At 45.5% G+C, this 25623-nt stretch overlaps 1 protein-coding gene across 1 annotated transcript in view; it reads left to right on the top strand.

Moving 5' to 3' along the window:
• C3QH17orf75 (chromosome 3q C17orf75 homolog) overlaps positions 1 to 25623 on the top strand; it is a 717668-nt gene that overhangs the window by 657 nt on the left and 691388 nt on the right. The gene's annotated exons all lie outside the window — the stretch shown is intronic.

The raw sequence follows: 25623 nt of genomic DNA, 5'->3' as shown, positions 1-25623 counted from the left end.
AAGCAGTCACCATACTGCCTTTGGGAAGAGCCTTCCCCCTCCCCCTGGACTTTCTTTGGGACCCCGCAGCCCCAATGTTTGAAGACCACTGTGTTGGAAAGAGAGGCTCTAATAACACCCCAGCGCTCAGGGGTGTTATTAGAAAATATGCCAGGCAAATTCTACCCCTGGTGCAATGACTTGATGGCAGATGCCCTGAGGCTCATTTCAAAATGATGCCCTGGGGTCCCCTTGCCTTCATGTTGGAAAACCCGTCTGTTTATGCCTGCAACAAAAATGCATTGATATGGTACAGTGCATTTACAGATTTTCAAAAGGGCAGTGGCATAACGACTTCATACGTTTTTGGGTTAAAAGCAGTGGCAATTGTTGCTGTTTTATATCCCTGGAGCCACGTATCTGATCATACAATATATTGTAAAGAATGGGAAGAATTATTGGAAAATGATCTGTTTTGTTTTTCATACTCTGCAATATTCTTATTATATTTCTTGGTGAATTGCAGGTCTCTAGATCAGCATAATGCAAAGAATTTGGCTTTCTTAGTAAATATATGCATTACCCACCACTTCTCCTTGCGTATTAATTCTGTGATAAAATCCTTTTGAGATATGAAATACTTGTGTTTAGTACATTACATTTCGTGAGTAGCAGTCAGAGCTGTCGAAGGGGCCGCTATGGTTCCATAGTACGCCATGAAGATGCGATAATACCCAGTGAGACCCAAAAAGGCTCTCACCTGGGTTTGAGTAGTGGGAGTCTCCCAGTCATCTACATCCTGTACCTTACTGGGGAGAGGTTGGATTCGACCCCCTCCTACCTCATGACCAAGATACGTGATTTTCCCCTGAGCTATCTGGCACTTGGTGGCCGTGATAGTGAGGGTAGCCCTTTTCAATGCCTGCAACACCTTATCCAGGTGAATCAAATGCTCTTCCCAGCTGGAACTGTAGACCGCAATGTTGTCTAAGTAGGTCACACAAAAGGCCTTCAGCCCACTGAGTGTATGATTGACTAATCTCTGGAAGGTGGCAGGTGCATTTTTCAACCCAAAAGGCATGACTCTAAACTGGTAGAGCCCCTCAGGTGTCGAGAATGCAGTCTTTTCCTTGGCATGATCCATCAGAGCTATTTGCCAATAGCCTGAGGTAAGGTTGAAGGTGCTCACAAATTTGGCAGCACCTATGGCGTCCAAAAGCTCATCATCCCTGGGCAATGGGTGGGTGTCAGTTTTGATGACGGCATTGACTCCTTGGTACCTGCCTGGGAACTTGCCTTGGGGACAAGGACCACTGCACTGAACCAGGGACTGGTTGAGGGTTCAATAACACCCAGATCCAACTTCATGGTGACCTCAGCCTGGATGTGGTTCTTAACAGTGTCTGACATCCTGTAGTATCTGTTTTTGACCGGTACGCTGTCACCAGTGTCAATTTCGTGCCTGCACCATGGAGTGAGGCCTGGTGTCAGCGAGAACAGAGGCACATACTGCTGCAGCAAATCCCTGCAGGCCCTCTGCTGCTCTGTAGTCCGATCTGGAGAGAGATGTACTCCATCTACTGAGCTATCCTGAGGGTTGCTATGCAGCAAATCAGGAAGGGACTCCCTCTCATCCTCTTCTTGCTCTGAAGCCAGCACGAGACATGAGACTTCTGCTCGCCTATGGAAAGGCTTGAGTGGGAGGGTCAAGGTGACCGGCAATGTCGATGCCCACCCTCTCAAATGGTATGCCAACCACTGGAAATGGCTGCAGTGGGGCAATGACACTGCCTGCAGTGGGACTACACTTCTACTCCGATACAGGGCCAGTAGAAATGGGCAGAGAGCCTCATGAATGTCCTAGGCACTTCTCCCTGTGCCAGGGCCTGTTTCCTCAGACCCTTGAGAGAGTGTCACTCTCTCTGTCCCTTACAGAAGTCCGCCCGGGAGGGTCCCCCTTCAGCAAACAGGCATTGAAGGTCGGGGTGGTCCTCAGGGTTGAGCACCTCTCCCGCAGGAGGTTTGCACACTGATTCTTAAAACCATTAGCATCCCACCGCTGCCACCAGTGTAAAGACTGGAGGGGGGTATCTGTACTCCTGCTCCTTATATGGCAGAGTCGAGGCACAGAGCACCCCAGCCAAGATTCTCTATTGTTGGTAAAACGTGGCGAGCAATCAAGTATCAACTTCAGCTTCTGAACGATTTCTAGGAGTGAGAGGCCCCCAGTTATACTGTTTGGACTCTCATTCATTCTGCTGGATCACACTCAGGCAACCAATCACCACTCAGAGGGACATTCAGCAGGCAGGCAGTCAATCAGGCTCACAGTGCATTCAGGCCATTCTCCTCCCTCTCAGACACTCGTAACAAGGAATGTGTATTGGTAAAAGTACCCAGCCATTCAACACGCCACACTTCATTCATACCAGTTTTGGGCAGGGCTGTCTCAGTCTTTGCATCGCATACCAGAAACCAGACACCCATAACAAGAAGTGCGTATTGGTCACACACTCCATTCACCCGGGTCCCACCCCAAGGGTGTACCCACAGCATACAGTCACTGGGAAGGCTCCAGCCAGTCTGGCCAGGACTTCCCCCACAATACCATATATGGAACTTCCACCCAACAGCCAGGCAGGGGCGAAGGGACATAGTCACAGCTTCCCAGGACTTTGGGAAAAACAAGGTAACCGGCAATCGAAAGCAAGAGGCTACAGGGGCCATCATGTCTTCTATGAGGAATCAACTGATTCTAATGGCAGGGCTTGGGTATCCCAAAATGGAGGATACTCTGAGCACCTGTCAAATTCAGCATGGAGCTGCCACCAGCCCATACCCTGCTCTTTGGGCCACACACATGTGCCCAAAAACATACACTAGGGGTACAGGGACCCACACCCATGGGTGCCGTAAGGGTATCCCAAGGGTCTGTACACCAAACCAAAAAGGGGAAAAGATGCACTGCCAGGAGTCCCACATGGACTCCTGGGCAGAAAATAACAAAGAACGTACCCGAAAAAGGACTACAGAACAAGGACAGGGAGGCCCTGTCCCTCCAATGCATTTCCAGAATCACAGAGAGTCATCCTGAGTTGGAGCCACTCACTCTCGCCAGTATTCACGTTTTGCATTCCCCCCTGCAATCCTGCTTGAGGGGTGGAGGGTTCTGCGCAGAGCTGGTCATTGTGGATCAGCATGTCCTCCGTCCGAGCATGTGAACAGGTGCATAAAGCCGAGCCACAGGGACTCACTAGCCCACCCCTATTCTCCACACCCCTGGCATGAAGCAGAAGGAGATGTTTCAATGAACTGTCACTTCTGAAGCTCTTGTAAGAACTGTCCCTGGCAGGAGAGTGTGCAGTGGAGGGTTGTGCTCTACCTGTATTGTCACTGGGCAGGATGCAGCAGCTTCACGGCCACACTTTCTGCTGTAATATGTGAGCAGGAGGCTGGTGATTAAACTTCATCCATTACCCACAGACACTGCTGTTTCGCAGCCACATAGGCCACACCATTCTTGTGAAGAAGTAAGAACTGGTGGGGGGAGTGGAGGTCAAAAGGAATTCTCAGGTACCTAGTGTACGGGTGTGGAAGAAGGAAGCTGACACAAAGGTGGCATGGTAGTTGCTTTACATTTATTTTGTAAAAAGAAACCCTCACTATCCCTATCTTCTAAGAGGGGTTTCCTTGCCTCAAACTAATACTGAAGGATCTGTCGGAATGTCTGTCGAAATCCATCGTCCTGTGTCACAACCTACTTCTATCCTTTACACTAGAATTAAAGGATAATCCAACAGAAAGTTCCTCCCCCAGAAGAATGACTGTCTTCTCCTAGTGCTTGAATAGTGTTATAAAAAATTTCTTGCAAAAGGATGCTAAGGGACTGATTCCCTTCCCCTGGATTGCGGTTCCAACAAAAACCTTTGTACAGCTCAGCTTCCTGGACCAGTAGAATGACTCCCTTCTCCTGGTATTGCTCTGCACACACCAATATAGTTCACAACAAGGCCCGGGGGAATGACTCCCTTCCCCTCGCATCTCTCTTGAGTGCATTCCAAAAGTGATTTAGTTCCTTCACCAGGAGAATGACTCCCGTCTGCTGGTGTTTGAGAGCTCTTTTCCGTATCTTTCAACTTGCCATCTCTCTTGACACTTTCTCACTGTATTAGCAAAGTCCCAAATCCTTCTCTGGGTTTCAGTGAGGTTATCTCTGCCACTGCTATGAGGAAGTTCTCCTCGAATGCTCAGTTCACTTATGTTAGCATCCCGACCCTTCTCTGGTGGTCGGTGGTCTTATTGCTGCCACTGCGATGAGGACGCTCTCCTCGGATGCTTGATTCACTGTTCCCAGTAGTTTGGTTCTTACTACTGGGCCAGGGGAGAACCACTTGAGCCTGCCTCTTTTCCATCCCTGTGTCCCCTCTGGGTCTCTCGTACCTCCCGTTACCTTCTTTGGGACTTAGGTACACCAACGGGGATCCTGGTATTGGAGTCTCTCTTTGGGCTTCTCTCCACTGCTTCTGCAGCTTCGCGCTCTGCTGCGTGAATTGGCTCTCTTCCTCTGCTTCATGTTTCGGGTCAGCTCTAGCTCTAGAGATCTCACTCTGCGATTCTGCCTGAGTCCTCTGTCCTTCTCCAGGCTGCTGACAGTATTTGAAACTCCCATGGTTGTTTTTCACATCTGTTGCCTCTTCCAGCTCGGCTTGACAATTTCTTCAGTACATTGTCTCCTCTTATGCATTGTTGCCAGTCCCGCTGTGGTGGATTGTCAAAGTCCTTTGTTTCTTTTGACAGCTTGATCTTCAAGCCTCCTCGTGGCCACCTCGTACTAGCACAGTCAGTAATCCTTATGTCTTCTGTGCTCTTCTTCGTCCTGGTACTTTCTGTTTTGGCTGTATCCCATGTATTACAAAAATACATTGGTCTACTCTCAAGGAAGTGGCCCAGAATGGAGGGGGGGGGCTAGGGAATTTTGGGGTGTGATGTTTCTCAACAGGCTGTACCGTAGGTGATCGTCCTTGTCCTTAGAGGCGGAGTTCCTCCCCATGAGGTCCTCCCGCACTAAACCACTTGTAGGGGGACTATGGAGTAGCGTCCTCACCACCGTAGCCTCACAATAGGCCTAGTGTCATTTAGCACTGCTTTCTTACAGGACATTATGGAAAAGGAGCTTGCTGGGCTGATGGTGAATAATGGAATCTGACCAATATGCTTATATTAAGCCTCAATGAATCTGGCCAGTATGTGCATAAGGGATTTAATTGAATCTGACAAATATGTACACACTGAGCATAATAGACCCTGAACACGATGTCTGTAATTGGCTCAATGAATTGGAGCCATCTGTGCATTCTGGATAGAAATTAATGTGACCAATAGGTGCATGCTAGGTTTTATGCAATCTGACCAATTTGAGTATAATGGTTATACTGGAATCTTACCATGAAGTTCTGTTCACAGACCTATATTGTGGCATATCTCTCGTAGTGCAATTACACAGCAATCAATTGTGGTGGTCCTTACCGCCAAGCGGCTATGCAAATGGCACAGTTCACATTATTAATATCCCATAGCGTAAAGTATTAACTGGGCATAATAGATTCTGACTTTGCTCACTGGGCATAATGTAATTTGATGACTGTGATTAGTGGGTATAACTAATCATGGCCATTGGGTAATGAAGTACTGGATTCAGCCATGAAGTACTAAATAATCATAACAGGCTTTATTTGATCATGATGTGCTAAGGTGGTTATAATGGAATTTGACAATGATGTGCTAACTGGACATAATAGATTATGGCCATGATGCACTAACTTAATAGAAACGTGCAGTGATGTGCTAATTTGTCATTATGGAAACTGGATGTGATGTGCTATCTGATTAAAAAAAAAAATATATGGTTTCCAGACATGATGTACTAACCGGCCATAAAGTGAAATGTCCATAATGTGGTAACTGGGTAGTTGGTGTCTGTCATTCCTGTTCTTTCCCTGTCTCCATGCATGCCTGACTGAGTGAGGGCATATGTGGAATGTTAGGTGTGTGCATGGAATGTTGTGGTATTCATTTTCGCATAGTCAAAAAGGAACATTGTTGGCCAGACCACAAAGCGAAAACCGCTGGACAGAATTTGACCAGGTATGAAACAACTTGGACACAAAGCGTTGACTCAAGTTTTGGGGGGGGGCTGGGTGTTGGGGTTCTTGTATCCAGTAATTTTTACAATATGTGACCGAGAAGGGGATGTCCCCTTCTTACAAAATTATAGAGATATCTCCAATGGTGCTTTGCAGTAGAGGGGCTTTTCAGAAAAGAAAAAGCCACCATCTTTTTTTTATTTTTATTCCTGTTGCAAGAGATATTCGTAAATATTCGAGGTTATCCGAAAATGAAAATTTTAAAAATGCCATTTGGCGGAGGAAAAAGAATGAAATGGTATCAGGCTAGATGCGGCGTGATGATTCAACAATGATTCACCTTCATCCCCACAAAGCTGGCCTGTGACACGTCTTGTGTGCTTAGGGAAGGGCAAACGCTTCCTGATCCGATATTCTGTGGGAGGATCACATGGGGAGGGGGGAGAGAACCAGTCAGGAACTGGGAAACCCCCTTGTGTAACTTTTCCCACAATCCCACACATCTAATGGCTTATTGCCAAGTACAATAAATAAAACATAATTCTGTTGGTTTGGATTACAAGTCCCATAATCCCCTAAATACTGGGACGAGGAAGAGGGCTCAAGAGCAATCTTACAGGAGTAATCTGCTTGTTAAGTATAATGACCCACACCTGAGGAAATCAGGGAGGCTTTAAAGGTCCCCTCAGGTACAGGCCATTAGATCGAGTTGGAGCTGGAATAGTTGCATCAGTAACAGCAGAAGGAGAGCACGCTGTTGGCAATCCAGGGAGAAGTTGGGGGAAAGAAGAGATGCCAGGACTTTGACCAAGCAGATTCCAGCTGCCTGTCCTGAGAGGGTCCTGTTCACCCTAAATATGAAGTGCAGAGTATACTGTCATGATCACGGGCAGGACACTAGGGGTTAATTCCCATAAGAAGGTGTTGAAAGGTTGGTCACTGGCATGGCATGGTTGGTTAACAGCTTCAGACAAGGTATAGGCTTATGTGTAAATTAACTCTCTGCCTTCTTCTCATGGCCGCCTGCATTGGGCACTTGTAAAGAAGTTGTGTTTCTTTAAATCTGTCTTTGACATTTGTAAATTGTGGCAAAACATCTTGAACCAGAACATCACTGAAGCAATTTGTTGGAGTGGAAATCATTATTCAAGTAAGAAGAGAAATATTTTTGTTGTTTGAACATTGTTTAGCAGAACTATCTATGACAAAGTGAAGGAGCCAAGAACTCAAACCTGAATTTCCTTGTTTCTTTTTGCTAAACATTGGGACTGAATCTAACTTGAAACGTGGAAGGGGATTTAACCCAGGTGACAAAGGTAGACTGTGACTACATTGAAACTACCATTGTTGATATTTGTTGTGAATTGCCAGACATTTTCTTGTGTATTTTATGCTTAAGCGTGAGGGCCAGATATCCTTAGAGTGTTTCCCTTTAGTTTTGATAGGCAGGGAAATCCTCGTCAGAGTAGGGATAGTGAGGCGTTTGACGAAAATTGTAATTTAATAAAATGGCATATTTTGAGAAATCGTCCAAAAGTTCTCTGCCTCACATTTCTGACCCCTCACAGTGGGGAGGGGGAAAGAGGATACCATGTGAAATTGGGGAGTAGAAGGAGGGGGTGGGGGTGCTGTGGACCAAGTTCAGAGCTTGTACTTTGTCTTATATCCAATGTTATTTTTTCATATTCGAGGTTATTTTTGAAAGTCTGTCACAATATTTTCGGAATATTCAGGGTTATTTGTAGTTAATTTGTAGTTAATTTCTGAAATAACTGCAGGCATGGGGGAAACTTTTTCTTTTTTTTAAAAACAAGAGCGAGTTAAAAAAATTTGAAAAAGTGGCCATGACCAGTGAGCACGAAGGCCTTGCTCGCTGTCCAGGGCCAAAGGCTCTGGCTAGTGGGCCCGAAAGATGTGTACAGTGGCTATGGCCATAGGCCACAGCCACCTAGTGGGTGTAGAGAAGTCATTTGAAGCTCACACCAATAAAAATACAACCCACTAGGGAACCAGGCCCAGCACACCTCTTGCAAGGAGAATTATTCTCATAAAACGACAAATGCGCGCAAGCAAAGAACTCTGCTGCCATAGAGCGCTCTGACGAATTCAACATTGGCAATGGTATGTAAAGGAAAAACGTGTCTCAGCTGACGTACCTTACATAGGTTACTGATCCACGTAGCTGGTTGGAGCGACCCTATACATAGGCAGGCTGTTGCATATGGGATGCCAGGTCATTGGTCCCAGCTCCTTCTGTCTGTCTTCATCCACATGGGGTTCTTCCTTGCACGTCATCGGGCACAGAGTCCCTAATTGCATATTATAAGCACTAATCATAACATTCCCTATCTGTAACCTAATGTGCACCTGGTATTGCAGCCATGGGCATAGAGGATACTCTCGAGGTCATCATAACTTGCAACCCCGGCTCGATCCCAGACATGTCGTGCCGTTCCAGTCCTTCTCACCCCGGGCTTAAATTTGTTACTTTCCCTCTGACACCTCGCAGCACAAATCACACGTGTCTAGGATATTTTGCTTTGATCTTTTTGATAAATTGGTGATCTAACAGTTTTATGGTTGTGGTCTGATGGAATACTGGTGTCTTTGGATGGTGGCTATCTGAGCACAGTATGTTATGGTTTGTACTGGGGAGGGACGGAGGCTCGTGCCCTACTTCTCGTGGGATGTTTTTGTACAGGGACCTTCCGGCCCCCTCATGGCTTTGAAGGGCGCATTCCGTCTGGGATACGAATGCTAGTAGTGTGAGACAATGAGAGGTTTATGACTGTCCACGGGTTTGGACTTTCACTGTTCTCCTTGCTGCAATCTGACCCTGTATGCACATGTCTATCTCTATACTCTGAGGCTGTGCCTGCTGTCCTGGTTGTAGTGCGACACTAATTCTAAAATGGCAGCTAGTTTCTAAAATGGCGTTTTTACTCTCAGCACAACCTACACTTAAGCAAATAATATCTACCCATGAGGCAACTTCTATACAACAATCCGCTAATCCCCATAACGTCCCCAGGTACCTATAACGCGCTCACGGGTCTCTACCTCATCCGGGACCTCTTGGGGAGCCTGGGATGATCATCCCCTCTTCCCAACATTCCCCCCTTTCGTTAATCCAACATTAACAAACTCCCAGGTAAGCCTTTCTCTATCCTCCTCGATTTTCTCCCTTTCCAACCTTTCTACTTCCACATATGGCGATGTTCCCTCCTTGGGTACCCATGTTCTACACACAGATCTTAAACGTTCCCCTGCCTGCACATACTGCTCTGGGGTGCATGTCATGTATATACACCCTGTGTATCCTGCTATGTCAACCCAGTGTTCTTTATAGTTCTCAGTGTCTGGTGGGGGAGTGATGATGGGGCCTAGGGGTTGAAGGCGTGGCTCTATTGCAGCAGTCTTCAAACATTTTTGGCCTGGTCACCCCCCTTGAGCGAAATGTGGCTGGCCGGGCCCCCCCACAATTGACAAATGGATCCTAAGTCTAAATGGCTATGAACTACAGCGCACTGTCACCGCACCCTACTCCAGTATAGTGTCTGGGCTCTCCTCACCCTGTTCCCATCACTATGCCATGGCTCCAACCATCCTGCTCCCACCACAGTCCCTGGGCTCGCCCCACCCTGCTCTCAGCACAGTGGTGGCTGGTGAATTTCTTAAGTGGGGGCGCATAATTAATTGTCACAAGTAAGCCACAGCAACAGAGCATAGCGAGGGAGCCCGAGCCAATCAAGCAAGGTTCTGGGAATGAGGGGGGAATAAAAATTCAGCCACCCCCCGGGGTGGGAGGGGTGTGCCCCACAGTTTGAATACCTCTGCTCTTTGCAACCTGGCTGGGTATGTTGGACCTGGCTGTCTTTTGCACCGCAAGGTGCGTCCTGTATCCTAATTGAAACCATCATCAATGCAGTGCTAGGCATTGCATTGGCACAACATCTAATTACCATTTGGCTGGAGCAGAAGATCACCAACACGAGCACTATCACTGGTACCAGTATTTTCACAATCGCCCCCATCCATGATGGTGCCCAAGAGAAAAGGTCATTGCACCAGTCACTTCTCTGGATGCCAGCCTCTGTGTGCATGTGGGCGCCAAGGGTGTGCAGGGCCTCTATTATGTGCATGAGACCCGTTGTCTGTGTCGTTTGGGGGTACGTACGTACAACATGAATTCCCCCGATCTTCTTACAGACCCTGCCTTCCATTGCTGTAAGCAAGTCCACACACAGAGGTTCTGAAACGTCATAAACCTGATTGCTTGCATCTCCATTTTTCTGGCATTGAGGCCATGTTCAGGGTCATTTGCCAGCTGTACCACCTCCCAACGGATGATCTGGAGCCACTGGGGATTGGCAGCTGCTTGTACTCCTGGTAGTAACGATGCGAAAAATGTCTCTACAATCTATTGGTCTGGTATTCCTTTGAGCTATTTTGATGAATCTTGGGAAATAGTTGGGCCTCGCTTTCTCCACAAGTTTTCTTTCTTCTCCTTTTCTGGCAGGATACTGAATATGGGCTGCTGCAGAGGAACTGTGGTGGGACATCTGACACTGGTGCAGTTGTTGGGGCGGACAAGCCACCCGGTCCCACTAAAAGTGCTCCTCAGGGACCACCAGAAGAGCTGAGTGCACCGAGGCCAGTGAGCAGGTGCCCCTCCATGGAGGGATGTGCAGAAACACCTGCTGGCCACAGACCCAATAATTGTCCATCACTGCTGCTGTCCCTTTTTTGATTTCTGGGATGTATGTCTTGTTGCACTTGTTGTTGGCCCCCACAAAGACGTTCCCTTCATTATAAAAACCCAGCTCATGTTCTCCTTGTTTCTTCAATTTACAGGTTTTTCCATCGCCTCGATCCACGTGAGTTTCGCCACTTGCTCATTCCAGTATTCTCAGCATACAGCATTCACCTTTTGTATTACTACTTCTCCGAATCCCATGAGGCCTCCCGGCATGCAGCTCATTGTAGTCTCTTGCCATCTGTTTGCCACAAAATGTACACCTTCCAGCTTCAGATATGGTATTTGTAAACACTGTGTGCTTCTGGGAATGCGGGCACACTGTAGTTCCTCTGGGTCCATCATCACGAGTTGTATGATCTGTGCCTGGAAAGGGCTCCGCAACCTGCATAATGTCAAATGGACCATACATTGAGCTTCCAAAAGCAGAGTTTCTTGCTGCGTTAATACCTTGGGGACCCCCCACGCGTGTGATATCGAGGACCACATGTAACCGCTTCCATTAACCCTCTTTTTCCCCCACCGAGCTCATGTCTGCGTACCAACTGTTACTCAATTCTGGATAGCACATCTTCTATCACATCTAAACCCAACCCTCTTTACTCGTCATACTTTGCTCTTTTCAATTGTCTCTTGAAACGTTTAGATGTGGTACTGTGCAAAGAATTCAAATTTGCAGTAATGTTAAAAAACTCATTAGGAAATAATAATCACATAACCAGTTTAGCGAACTTCCCCATTTGCTCCCGGGTAGCATTTGTGTTGCTAGCAGTTGTGTTTGTTTTTATAACAGCTGTGTTGTTATTCCCATATGTTGAAGAAACATTAGCAATATTGGCATGTGAGGAAAAATGTTAGTCATATTGCCATTCCCCTGTCCCAACCTTTTTATATGCCCTCCCCATATAAAACTACATCCTAAATATATCCCCAATCCGAACATAGATAAAGCAAACAGTCCAGCGACACAATGCATGACACAGGCATATGTAGAGAAAAATGTGGCAACCTCAGAGCGTTCAGGCGAACTTAAATATCGCTTTTTTCCAAATAGGTTTGTAGGTTTCTGCATTATATCAACGGAAGGAAAGAGTGAGGAAAAGAGAAAGATGGAGGGATAGAGTTGCAGAAGACAAGGCAGAGATAAAACAAAGTGCAAATTGTGCATAGCAGCATAAATCATTTTTCGAGGTGAACAGGTTGCAGAAACACAAATCTAAAAAGTAATATCGCAAAACAATGTGATGGTGCAATTTATGTACATCAGGAACATTGATATGTGATATCAGTCTGTCACAGTTCTCGCACATTTAACATTTACTCAACCTGTGCCGGAGGTGCAGCATTGAGGGCCTTCTGGACATCCGAAAGATATATCCAATACCGCAGCTACTAACCTTAACTGCCAGTGGCGTGGCATAGACAACAGTGAAGGGACCCCTGTACCTAGGCTTGCTCCATCTGTCGATGAAATTCTTCATGTAAATCTGATCGCCTGGTAGGAGCTGGAGTGGTGGTGACTTCCCTGAGGTAGATGCAGCACTGGTTGGATCTTCAGACCATGGTGGTGCTATCTGTTGAGAAAAAAATTGTATTGCTTTTGTTAGAGTAGAAAGGTTATCTCAGAACTCATCCCCTAGAACGGACACAACCCTGTGAGCATCTGAATCTCTTCTGATGGGAGACACGGGCGTGTGTATTTGCCGTCACGTTACCACCTTGTGGAGCGATAAATGATTATCCTTATAGGGCTGCGTGCGCATGCTAAACAAGGCTATGGGCAAGCAGTGCACCCAGTTATTCTTTAATGTGGTGCACAACTTTGAAAGTTTACTCTTCAAAAGACCATTTATCCGTTCTACAATCCTGTTGTCCTGGGAGAGTTAATTGTGCATAAATGATGCTTGATACCCAGTAATGCTGTTATTTCCTTAAACAGCTAATTGAAGAAGTGGGTGCCATTGTCAGACGCTAATACATCGGACACGCTCCATCAAGGGAAACCTCTCTGACCAGAAATGTAGCAGCACACCTAGCATCTGGATGTGCACAAGGACCTGCGTCCACTCATTGGTAGAAGGGACACTCAATTACAATCATATACTGACACCCATTCCATCTCTAACTCATAGCCGTGTAGTTGATGTGTAACTCACGGAATGGCCCACTTGGGTGCGGTAGTGTACCTCGTATAGTTCTCAACGTGTGGCCATTACTGTAAGATTGACAAGTAGTGCAATTAATTACCAATTTAGTCAGTGTCTCTTGCAGACTGGGGACAAACAAGTCCTCCTGTAAATCTGCAGCAATACATTGTTTTGATATGTGAGACGGATGGTGCAGCTGGTCTAAAGCGACCAGCAGGAGCTCATTCGGCATAACCGCCTTGCCTGTTGTTTTCTGTTGCCATAGTAAGTCTGTAGGTGACTGTTTACATCCCCCTTTGTGCCACAAGTTCTTCTCCTCCTGTGGGGTACGGCCCTGTAATTCAATAATCTGTGCACTTGGTATTGAGTTGTAGGCAATTGCGCTTATCCCTGTGCCATAACCGGATATTCAGAAACACTGGGCGCAGGGAAATGCTTGTTTGGCTGCTGCATCCGCATCAGCATTCTCGAGTGAAACCTCATCTGTGTCATTGGTATGGGTGATGCATTTTACCACCAATGCTGCCACGGAGGGCTGGGAAAGCGTGTTGATAAGTTTGTCTAATAACACTGCATGTTTTACTGGGGACCCGTCAGCCCTCCTAAAACCCCTTCTTTTCTATTGTGCAAGTCCTGAATGCACTGTTGTGGTAACATAGGGCGAGTCAGAGTAAATTTGTATTTGTATTTTGTTTATTTGTAAAGCGCAGCCAGGCCCAAGGGCAACTAGGCGCATGATCTTACATACAGGTTACAGAACGTTACAGTTACATAAAATTATCAGGAAGATACAGTTGATCAAGGAAGGAGACTCAAGCTCTCCCCCTTTACAAGGAGATAATGGAAAAACAAACAAGTCAGTAATGGTAAGGCAAATAAATAAATAGGAAAAGTACAAAAATAAAGGCAGAAGACAAACCTAATGATCTAAGGAGGTTAGACTGTCATTGTATCCTTGTCCTGAAGCCAATGTTTAGTGTTGTGCTTGAATACATGGAAGGAGGGTTCTGATCTGAGAGAAGCAGGAAGTGTGTTACATAACTTTGAAGCCAGTACAGGGAAGCTAGCACCTCTGGAGCTATGGAGTTTGAATCTCAGTATGGTCATTGTGTGCACTTGGGCCGCTCTAAGTGGTCTTGAAGACGTATGCGAGGTGAGTTGGTTAGTAAGGTAGGCTGGAGCGAGGTTGGCCCTAGCTTTGTGTGTTAGCGCAAGAGTTTTGAGCGATTATTCTGTGCTCTACCGGAAGCCAGCGCAGGTTGCATCTAGTCTCAGAAATAGGAGATTTCTTCGGGATGTTGAGTGCTGCCCTGATGGCATTATTCTGAATTACTTGTAATTTGTTCATGTTTTTGTGGTTAGTACCTAATTAGAGGGCGTTAAAGTAATCAATTTTGGACAGAACTAGAGTTCTGGTAAATGTGATGCAATTAGGTGTGGTAATGAAAGGCCTGCAGGCGGTGATTAGTTTACATGTATATGCGGATGATGTTGCTACTGCGTTAGTTTGTTTGGAGAAGGATAAGGTGGCGTCAAGGTAAATGCCAAGAGTTTTAGTGTTGTTGGAGACGGTGAGGGAGTTACCAGCTATAGTAAATGATTTGAAGGCAATGTTTAGTTTCTTCAGTTTAGCGTGTGTACCGAGGATTAGCATCTCCAATTTTTCGTCGTTTAGACAAAGATCGTGTTGCGCCATCCATGCTTGTATCACTGAGTAGATTTCGTTGAGGGTTTTGCTGCCAGGTGCATAGTCTCCAGAGATGGGAATGAGTATCTGGGTGTCATCCCCATAGTTAGTATACGTAACACCCAGATGGTCAAGGATGTCAAACAGGGGCTTAGTAAAGACATTGTAAAGCGTAGGGGACACACAAGAGCCTTGCGGAACCCCACAGGGTACCGGGGAATGTTCAGCAGAGTCCGTGGGAGAGAAGACCCTCATAGTTCTGTTAGCCAAGAAGGAGCTGATCCAAGAAGTGGCAGAGACGGAGAAATGAGCTGCAGATTTCAAATGGTGGCAGAGCATTTTTTGATTGACCAAATCAAAAGCTACTGACGGATAAAGCAGGAGGAGGAGTGCTAATTTACCATTGTCTTTTAGTACTTGAATTTGTGTGGTGAGATTTATCAAGGCAGTTTCCGTGCCGTGTTTTGGACGGAAACCGGATTGCCGCATTCCCAATAGGTTGTTGGATTCTAAGTAAGCCTGTACTTGCAGGTAAGCTGCTCTATCCAATATTTTTTGTAAAAAGGGAACCGTTGTAATAGGCCTGTAGTTAGATGGGTTGGCCGGGTCAAGAGTCGGTTTTTTGATTAGAGGAATGATCCAAGCGTCTTCTAAATTGTCAGGCACTACTCTAGTTTTGAAGGAGGCATTGATAAGGTTAGTGATAAACGGTGCAAGGTCATGTGCAGCTGCTTTGATGATCGGAGCAGGGCAGACGTCACCTTGGCAATTAGATGGTTTGAGTTTCCTAATGATATTCTCCACTTCCCAAATTGTCTGGGGAGAGAAACTAAATGGTTTGCATGTGGGCTCAAAGGTAGGGGTCTTACTAGGATATTGCTTGTAATCGGGGTCAGAGAGTAGCATACATTTTTTCGTGTTAATGTTAGATTGTAGCAGGGCTATTTTATCCAAGAGAGCCTTCTGGATGTTAGTACACCATAATGCATCTGTGATACATTTGTCAACAGGAGCGATGGGAGATTCCAGTACTTTTAGGATCTTAAAAAGTTATTTTGTATTTGATTCTGCTTGTATGATCCTTTTTGTTATAGGTGTCTTTTTTAGCAAGAATAATCGCTTTTTGTAGTTGGGTGATGCTAGGGTCAGCTCATTCTTATTAGTTAATGAAGGACACTTTTTCCAATGTGCTTCTGCAGTTCTCTTAGTTTTGCGCAATTCCCTTAGATGCGGCATGAACCATGTATTCAGATGGCGTTGAGGTTGAGGTTTAGGTTTCCACAATTTTAGAGGGGCGATGGTATTCAGTGCTTTAAGTATTGCCTGATTGTAAATATCCACTAGGACTGTGGGGTCCGAAGTGGGAGTATTGTTCAGGAGGGGGAGTATTAGAGGAAGGAGTTTATCCAGCGTAATGTCTTTCTTGTTCCTGGTGTAGGTGGCAGGAGCAATGATTGGTGCAGGACATAGTGTGGTGGCTTTGATGGAAAAGGTTATTTTGTGGTGATCGGACCAAATACATGGTTCGTTAGATAGTAGATCAATAGTGCAGTTAAGGTTAGTGAGCCAGTCCAATGTTCTTCCTTTAATATGTGTGGGCTCGTGAATGATATGGGTGTGACCAAGGTCTGATAAGAGTGTTGGCTAGGTCAATGGCGTTAGTATTCAAGGGGTCATTAAGTCCAAGGTTAAAATCACCAAGGAAGATACTTTGTGAATTAGGTTTGGTATTAGTAGATATAAGGGACACAATGTCCTCAGTGAATGTAGAAATAGGTCCTGGTGGTCGGTAGATGAGGTGCACTGTTGCTGTATGGTTAGGTGATAATGGTAGTTTGATGGACAGGGATTCAGCAGAGGGGATTTGTAAGTCCTGAATGACTCTAATGTCGATGGTGTTTTTGAAGATGAAGATGAAGGTGAGTCTGCCTCCCTTCACCTGATTGGTGTTTCTATCGCACCTGATGATGGCATAGTCATTAGGTATGGCTAGGGCCAAGGAGGGGCCAGATGCTGCGTTTAGCCAAGTTTCCGTAACCGCAAGTAGGTCAAGGTTTTCAGAAGTTATAAAGTCAGCAATGTCCAATGCGTAGGCAGGGAGGAACCTAGCATTCACTAAGGGTGCTTTGATGACAGTGTCTGTTGCAAGGGGTTCCTGCGTTTGTAGGGGAGTGTCAGCCAGAGTGTTAGAGGCCAAGCTAATATCTAGTTCATTAGCCTGGTTGGCTGGATTGTTTTGCTGACGCACATGTTTATTTCTCTTGTGGGGGTGAGGCAAGGAGTTTTAGTCCACAGTCGAGCTCCTAATCTGAGGTTTCTGCATGTAATGCTCGGGTGGTAGTAGCGTGGTATGATTTGAGCATAGTTGCTTGTGATATTGTTGGGTGGTGATGATGAACTATTATATAGCTTAGAGTACGAGCACTGTTTTAATGAGGTGGCTCTGGAGTTCAGTCTAAGGTTTTTCTGTAGTAATAGTACAGGGTTGATTTGGTGTTGGTCTGGTGGCAAAGTGGCGTATCCAAAGTGCAGACCATAGTGTTAATCCACAAGGTGTGGGTGATAGCTACGTAGGGAGTGAAAGTGGACGTGTAGTGGCCAGTATGTAGGTGAGACTGGAATGTCCAGCGTCTGGTGTAGATGTACAGTAAGTGAAGGAGAGTAATTAGGCACCAGTACATAATGGAGGTATGATGTTACTTGTAAGCAGGAATTGTATGCTAGTACTCTGGATGTACAGATCAGATGGTACGCTAACTAATATAACACAGTCCGCCTATAATGAGGAACGTTTTACTTTTTACATACCCATCTGTGCTAGGGGATACGATTGGCAGATGCACTTGTATTTGTCAATGTAACAGTCAATACAGAGTATTGCTTACTTACGTTGCAAAGCGCTGCGAGGCAGCAGAGATAAGGATGCAATTCTATGAGCACACAATGTCAAATGTGATACAAAGCGCTGCAAGGCAGCAGTAATCGAGATGCAAAGTCATAGGCAGGCAGCATAAACACGGATTCAAAGCGGTGCACGGCCGTGATAAGGCAGTAGTATTGGTGCACGAACATACAACACAATGCTACAATGATGATCCAAAGTCAGATGTAATTGTGAGAATACTTATACTTAAGGATGGGCAATTTAATAGACAGGAATAGTAACGTGGCATGTGGCCAGAGGCGGAGAGCTCTTGGGGTAGTATCTATTGGAGCGCACTAATGTAATTTGATAAATGCAAATGCTAAAAACATGAAATGCCAGGGGGGCTCATTTCTCTAAATGCGCAATGCAAGGCTAGAATCGGAGGGCTCGAATGTCAAGATGCCTAATGGACACGTTAAAAGCAAATGCTAAAAACATTACATGCCGTAGGTGCTCATTTGTCTAAATTCGCAATGAAGGTGCAAAGGGCACGGCAATACATTATCAGGGTGTGTGGGTGGTTAGATGTGCGGCAGCGGATTGAGAGAGGATGAGCGCGGGCCGCATGGTTCATTGCAGGGCGTATGGAACCCATAATGATGTTACAGGCAATTACAACTTGTGATATAGTTACGACAGGGGCCCAAGGTGTGGAGCTCAGCATGTTGTGTCGATAAAGTCACGTAGATTATTAGAGGCAGCTGTTCTTACCCGGCATGGAAGATGATTCCAGGTAATGGTTCCAGGCGGGCGCGGGAAGCACGGCCAGAGTTCCTGGCCCTGGTCTCTGTCGGCTCTGGACAGGATCAGGACCAGAGCTTGTTCCTTGTTGGGTTCCTTAGTGGGTGGGCCAGCGCGCGCCTGCCGGCAAGGGATTGGTCCTCTTAAGGGGTGAGAGGCCAATCAGGGTGACCTGGAGGGCCTGGTAATGGTTGCAACTAGGCTGCATCAGTGGCCTGGGGCGGCGGCCATCTTAGATTGGAGTAGCCTCATGGTAGGCAATGGAGGCAGAGCGATTTTCGGCAACAAAAAGATTTTCAAATGTAGATGGTGCAAAAAGCAGCAATTGCAAACGAGCGTCAGCACATGAGCACAATTTACATGTGCTTTTGGATCAGATTGGGCGTCGGAGAAAACTGCTCTCAGCAGTGGGTGGCAGGGCAGCCAGGGGGCCTACCTTCTGGACGGCTGAAGCTCCAGCTTCCGTAAATAGTGATACAGCAGCCTTGGAACGTTAGAAGCGATTCGATGAGCGCTAAGAGCTCTGCCGCTTGAGCTGAATAATGCAGGGGCAATCTTTTTTTTTTTTTTTTTTTTTTTGTACTATCCTCGTGCTCTTTGTCCACTAGGCAGACAACTGCTGCACCAGTATGTCTCAGACCTGTCCCCTGCTCAATGGTTGCTGACCCGTCAACGGAAAGGACACCACCGCCCCTCCCTCAAGTGCACAGTCTTTTGCATTTGCATATCTTCTTCCTTCCCCTCAAATGTTACTCAGTCATGTTTTACAATATCTTCTTTGGTACATAGTTCTGTTAAGAACGTGGCAGGATTTACTGCCTTGCCATGTGGATATTTGGGCTGGACAAGATTGCTTTATATGCAAATGCCCGCTGTGTGGTCAGAGTTGATTTAGATCGATCAAGGATGTCAAATACTACATGCTTCACGTACAGTGTTGCGGAACACCCCATGATCATTCCTGAGCATTTCTCAATGGCAAATGCAGTGGCAGCAAGCGTCTGTTCGCCAGGGAACTGGCCCTTCATTACTGGATCCAGCACTACACTGTAATAGGCCAATGGCTTGTGGCCCATAGTGCTCTTCTGCGTGAGTACCGCAGTCGTCATTTCACCATTAGAATGGGAAAACAAATAGAACTATTGGGTGTAATCGTGGGTTGCTAGCACTGGGGCAGTACAAATGGCCCCTTTTAGTTTGTCAAAGCTGGTGAGCATGTCCTCTGTCGAAGGTATTGGTAGTTGAAGGGGCAGTAACAGCTATCACTCAAACGGAACCACCAGGGCAGATAGCAGCATGAACGGATGCAAGAATAGCTGCGCTTTGGCCAGGCAGAGGACAAGGACAATGGAACGGTAGACCCCAGCCACCTGGTAGGTTTACTTAGATTTCATTGCAGAAATAAGAGATGTACAATTACAGAGTGCAAAAAATATCGCAAAAAAAAATATCAACATGCCTTTTACAGTGCACATTGTAAAAATAACTAATTTTAGGGCCTGCGGACCCCCCAACCTCCCTTACTTACTCCTAAACTTTTTTAGTCTCCCTCTCCTCAATCCAAATTGTAACCTTAATCTGTTGTTTTTTTTTTTAACATCTAATACCACCCCTATGATTAGATTATCTTTTCTTTATTTCGATATTTTGTCTGCTGTTAGGTATTTTTTACCCGCTCTATTATTTCTGGCACTATTTTTTTCATCTTTGTAATTTCATTCTTTTATTTCCTGCAATATTATCACTGGATGCTGACTGGTATCAAGGAGTTCAGAAGCATGGAAGACTGGGGGGGTAAGGGGGGTTGCAAAGGTGCAGAGGCGGATTTGGATGGATGGGGCCAAGAGGGAGAGCGGGACCAGTTCAGTGTTGGGGCTGCGGGAAGTGGGGTAAATTCACAAGGGAATGCAGAAATAGGATGAGAGCACGATACCATCCATATGCCAGTGCAACAACAGCAACACTTTCCCGCGCCCCGATAGCCACATCAATACCATATGAAATAGGCTGTAGGAATGGTTCCGTATACCGAAGAGGTAGCTATGAAGATGAGAGGAAAAGTGGTGCGTGCAATCTTACTATACTTAAAAAGCTCCCCAGTGAATTTGCTGGGGCGCGTCCTCTTCCGCAAGCTGAATATGACCCATTTCCTTCACAGAACAGTGAAAAGTATGTGCTACCCCGGGGATGTGTGCCATGAGGGCAATGGTGATCATACATGCAATGGGAGGAGAGGTGGTGATTCGCGTCATTTCCGTCGACCCTGATATGTTTGTGTATAGGATCATAGTTTTGCGTGATGCAGTACCCAGATTTGCAAGGCCTGTTGGCGAATACCATCTGATTTTATTTTCAGGCCGTTGTGATCCCAGAGCTTGTGACAGGAACAATACTATCGTTGGATCTGCAGTGGTTGGTGGTGTCTGCAAAAAGGATTATTGTCGTGGGGACTGATTCAGATGGGTGCGAGTGGCGCATTGTATTGTATATTGTGCCAACTGTGCCCCTAGAATATTTGACAGATGTAGAATTTTTTGAAGATGGGGGTGGAGAAATTGTGTTGGCTATCTGTATCCCCTGTGAGATCATGGGGCAGTATCATAAGGTTCAGGGTTCTTTGATGGTCCTTGCCATTCCACCCTCCTTCACTGAAAAAGTCCTAGCGCAGGTCCCTGAGAGATAGTGGACAACCAGTGCCCAAGATGTAGGACTCTTTCAGGGAGTGGCACCCGTAGGAATCGCACTCAAGCCAGGTGTAGTGTTGCTCCGTGCAAAACAATATCCATTGTCTAAAGAAGCTCAGGAGGGAATCTGGGACACCATTTCTGTACTCCTACATCAAGGGACTGTGCTGTTGTAATTACATGCATATACATGGTCTGTTAATGTACTTACTTTGTCGGATGTGAAGGGGATTCCTTTTGCAGTTCTTATCTTCGGCAATGTGCTTGTTTCCTGTAATTGAAAAAGAAAGTTAGTGGAGATATGTGGTAATGGTGAAGTACTTTTAGTAATCAAGGTTGTTATTTATGAAGGTAGGAAGAGTTGTTGGGGGGAAAAACAGTGAATTAAATTGATGGACATTTAAAAATATATGTTTTTAGGAGCATTTTCATAAAAGTTAAGAAATGCGTACGTGCATTTATAGACGCTCTGTGTGTAACGTTTTGTAAAAGAGAAGAAAAGTTGATGGAAAAGATTTGTAGTACACTTTTAAATGGCACTTGCTGAGTTGAATTTTAATATGCAAGGAGTATATGCATACTTGCCAATATGATGCATTCTGTAGGTGCTTATGTAGTCCTAGATTTTTTTTTTTTGCGTTCTGGGACTTGTAGTTCCACGTTTCCCATTATAAAAGTTGGAGTACAAGTCCCAGATTGTAGAGAAAAAATTAGGACTGCATAACCACCTAAAGATTGGAATGGGTTATGTTAGGCAGTATACATGTACTGTCAATATGTTAAACTGGCACACACTGAGTGCCAATTAAAAACGGTCTACAAATCTATTTTATCCGATTTTTACTTCTTTTATGAAAAAGTGACACAGTGCTGCTATAAATATACAAAAGCGTTTTTTTACTTTCATCAAAATGATTCCAAAAATAAATATTTTGAAATGCACAGCATTTTATTTTTATTTAATATACATGTCACAGTTTCGAATATTCAAGTCCAGTCCTGTTTTTTACTTTGCATTCTCACACTTGTAGTTTGAGTTTTACAATGGGATAAGTGGAATTGGAAGTGACAGAATGCGAAGGAAAAAATGAAGGCTTAATAAGCACCTATAGATTGAAATCAGTGATGTGGCAATGTATGGATGTACTGCCAACATATTAAACTGGAAAATATCCAAGGGTTATTGGAACACTCCAAGGTTCAAAGTTAGATGCTCTAAATGAACTTTAGGACAATAGATAAATACATTTCAAGGTGCAGTGGAGGAACTGTAGTCCTGGCACAGAACCACCAATCAGTACAAGAAGAGGAAGCAGATTCATATATGGAATCCTCCTGTCCCCTGCACACTTTCTAGGACTGTGAAACACAGTTTGTGTTACATTTAAGGATGTGTATTCGCAATCAATAGTTGGAGGAAAAATATAATGATTATTGAGATTCAAATTTCATAAAAAGACAATTTTAATTATTGAACGTTTCAGGCAAAACAAAACAGTATGTCCAGTAACAATGACTGATGCGTTTCTTGGGCGAAGCCTCTTCTTCATGAGCCTTACGGACTGCGCAGAAAATATCATACAAAAAGATATATTCAGTCACATGTATATTTAAAGGAATGGTTCGCCCAAAAATTTTTATTTCAAAAATAGATAGCCAATATAAAAAAAAAACGATTGGCATTTTTTTTTCGAAGTCCCTATGTAAAATTTTGAGCAATTCAAGCTCAAAGATAGCACATGGGGGCATTCATTTTGTGAAATGGATGCCCGCCGCTGTGCTCGATTTTGGCTTTTGCGGCAAGGAAAAGCCAGCCAGCTGTAGTAAACAAAAGCTACCACTGGGTGGCTTTTCCTTCATTGGTGCTGTACCCGGAGGACGGGGACCGGAGACTACAGGCAGAAAAGCTGCAGCTGCATCTCGGTAAGTGCTATTTTTTAAATAAAAATAAACACTAGCTGCGTTTTTTTTTCTAAGTTTTCCGGGCTAGAGGAGCCCGGAAAACTTAGAAATAAAACCGCAGCTTTAAACTTGTATTTATGTTTGCGGTAGCTTTTGAAGCGACTGCAAACATAAATACAACGTTATTGAGAGCACTGGAGACCCAAAGTGAAAGCCAAGGCAGGCAGAAACACAACACGGTTGTGTTTACATGCCACAGCGTTTCTGCCTACAGCTGATTACCTATTTGGGGCTCTTGGGCTCCCCAAGGGGGCCCGAGAGCCCCAAGTGGGAAATGCTAAATGCTGCAGTGTTTCTGCCTAAATCTGCTTTCCCATTTGGGGCTCTAGGGCTCCCCGTGGGGAGCCCTAAAGCCCCAAATGGGAAAGCAGATTTAGGCAGTAACACAACGCGGTTGTGTTTGAAAACGCTGCAGTTTTTCTTTCTAAGTTTCTCAGGCTCGGAGGAGTCTGAGAAACTTAGAAAGAACAACTGCAGCGTTTTCAAACACAATAACGTTGTATTTATGTTTGCGGTCGCTTCAAAAGCTACCGCAAACATAAATACAACGTTTTTAAAGCTGCGGTTTTATCTCTAGGTTTTCCTCCAGCCCGGAAAACTTAGAAAAAAAAACGCAGCTAGTGCTTATTTTAAAAAATAAATAAATAGCACTTACCGAGATGCAGCTGCAGCTTTTCTGCCTGTAGTCTCCGGTCCGCGTCCTCAGAGTCCCGGCACCAATGAAGGAAAAGCCACCCAGTGGTAGCTTTTTTTTACTACAGCTGGCTGGCTTTTCCTTCATTAGTGCCGCAAAAGCCAAGGCGAGCACAGCGGCGGGCATCCATTTCACAAAATGGATGCCCCCATGTGCTATCTTTGAGCTTAAATTGCTAAAAATGTTACATAGGGACTTCGGAAAAAAAAATGGCAATAGTTTTTTTTTATATTGGCTATCTATTTTTGAAATAAAATATTTTGGACGAACCATTCTTTTAAGTACATCTTCATATTGAGTTTTTTAAAAGCACAATTTGCATAGTAGGTGAGTTAAGCCAATGCACAAAAGTTAATTAACACCAGCTTCAGAAATGGCCCAAGGCCCCTGCCGACTGCTAATCTAGATGGTGCCATCTGGTTGCAACAAACACCTCTTTGTTTCCACTAAGTTTGTATTTGTATTTATTAAGTTTATATAGCGCTTTACGTCAAAGCGCTTTACATTACAACAGCAATAAAAAATTAGAATAACAAAGGAGCATAAATTACAAAACCTGAGACAAACCATCAAAAACAGAATGTAGAACAATTTACCAAGGTCAATAAAAAGAGAAATCGAGCAGAGGAAGAAAAGAGGGAAGTAGTGAGGAAAGTCAGGGCGGGGATTAAGAGAATTCAAGGGGGAGGGGAAGGAGGTATATGTCATGATGCCTACCCCCGGAGCACCAGGCCAGGCCCAGCACCCCCGGGAGCAGGCATCATGCCCCTGGGTAAAAGCCCAGCGGCCCCTTAGAGGGGCTCTTTGGACTCTATCCTGGCGCCGTTGGCGCCAGGCTCATGTTGGACATCAGTCCTGGCGCCATAGGCGCCAGGCTCATAAAGGAAGGTGTTTTATGCACTTACCTGATGCAGACCATGCTGCAAGATTCGGGCCTCCCTGAGACCTGAAAGGGACTATTTTTTCATTGGGACTATTTTGCCACTCGGGCGTGCCCAGGGAAGGATACTTACCTGGAACTACTTTGGGGGCTATTTAAGCCACGCCCAGACAGTAGCTCACGCTTCGCGTTGTTCTGCATCCAATCAGCTGAACGCTCACCGCGTCTGCTCCTGCATCTGGTCTCCAGCCACGTCTGCCTCGATCCTGGAACACCTGTAAGGAAAGAAGAGAAAGGTGAAAACCAAGAATTTTATCAAACTTCTTACCTGCATCCGGAACCTTCACGCCAGCGTTCCTGAGAAAAGACTTTCATTTAAAAGCACTGCGTTGCTCGCTGCAGCGCCGTGCTTCACTCACCTGTCCTCGGGAGTTCTTCTGGCTCCACCGCGACTGTCTGTACCGGTCGCCACATCTCTGCGCATAGGGGAGAGAAGAAGAGACAAAAGGCGAGCAGAAGGAACATATGAGGAAAGCCTAATTTTCTGCCATAACACTTACCGGTCTTCTGTTGGTGGACCATTCCTCATTTCGGGTCGGCGCCGCTTCGTTGGCAGGTACCGCACCCCGGCCCCTATGGGGAAAGGACAAAAGACATTACTGGAGGAATATAAAGACATTAAGAGGGATCGCCCCCATCTCTAACTCACCTGAGTTTACCATCGGCAATTCAATCCCTCAACGCATCGCCTTCATTCTGCACCTGAAATAAAGGACAGATCACAGGTTAGGAAGGCAACAGAAAAGGAGGCTCTACACTTGAACGTTTGTAATCTTCATACTTACGGCGTTCCGCTCGGAAAAGTCAAGTGGATTTTGCCAGCGCCATTCTGAAAACCAGTGAAGTAACTGGACAAACACGCAACCCTGCACCAGAACCAGGATGGAGAGTTCATCCTTTCAAACCATAAGGTGAGCTTCAACCGGGGATTTCGGAGGAAGTTAGAGAAGAACGAAGGGGGGAG

The sequence above is a fragment of the Ambystoma mexicanum genome, chromosome 3q (assembly GCF_040938575.1).
Source record: "Ambystoma mexicanum isolate Mex_15411 chromosome 3q, UKY_AmexF1_1, whole genome shotgun sequence".
NCBI classification, from domain to species: Eukaryota; Metazoa; Chordata; class Amphibia; order Caudata; family Ambystomatidae; genus Ambystoma; species Ambystoma mexicanum.
This window is presented reverse-complemented; position numbering and strand designations above follow the sequence as displayed.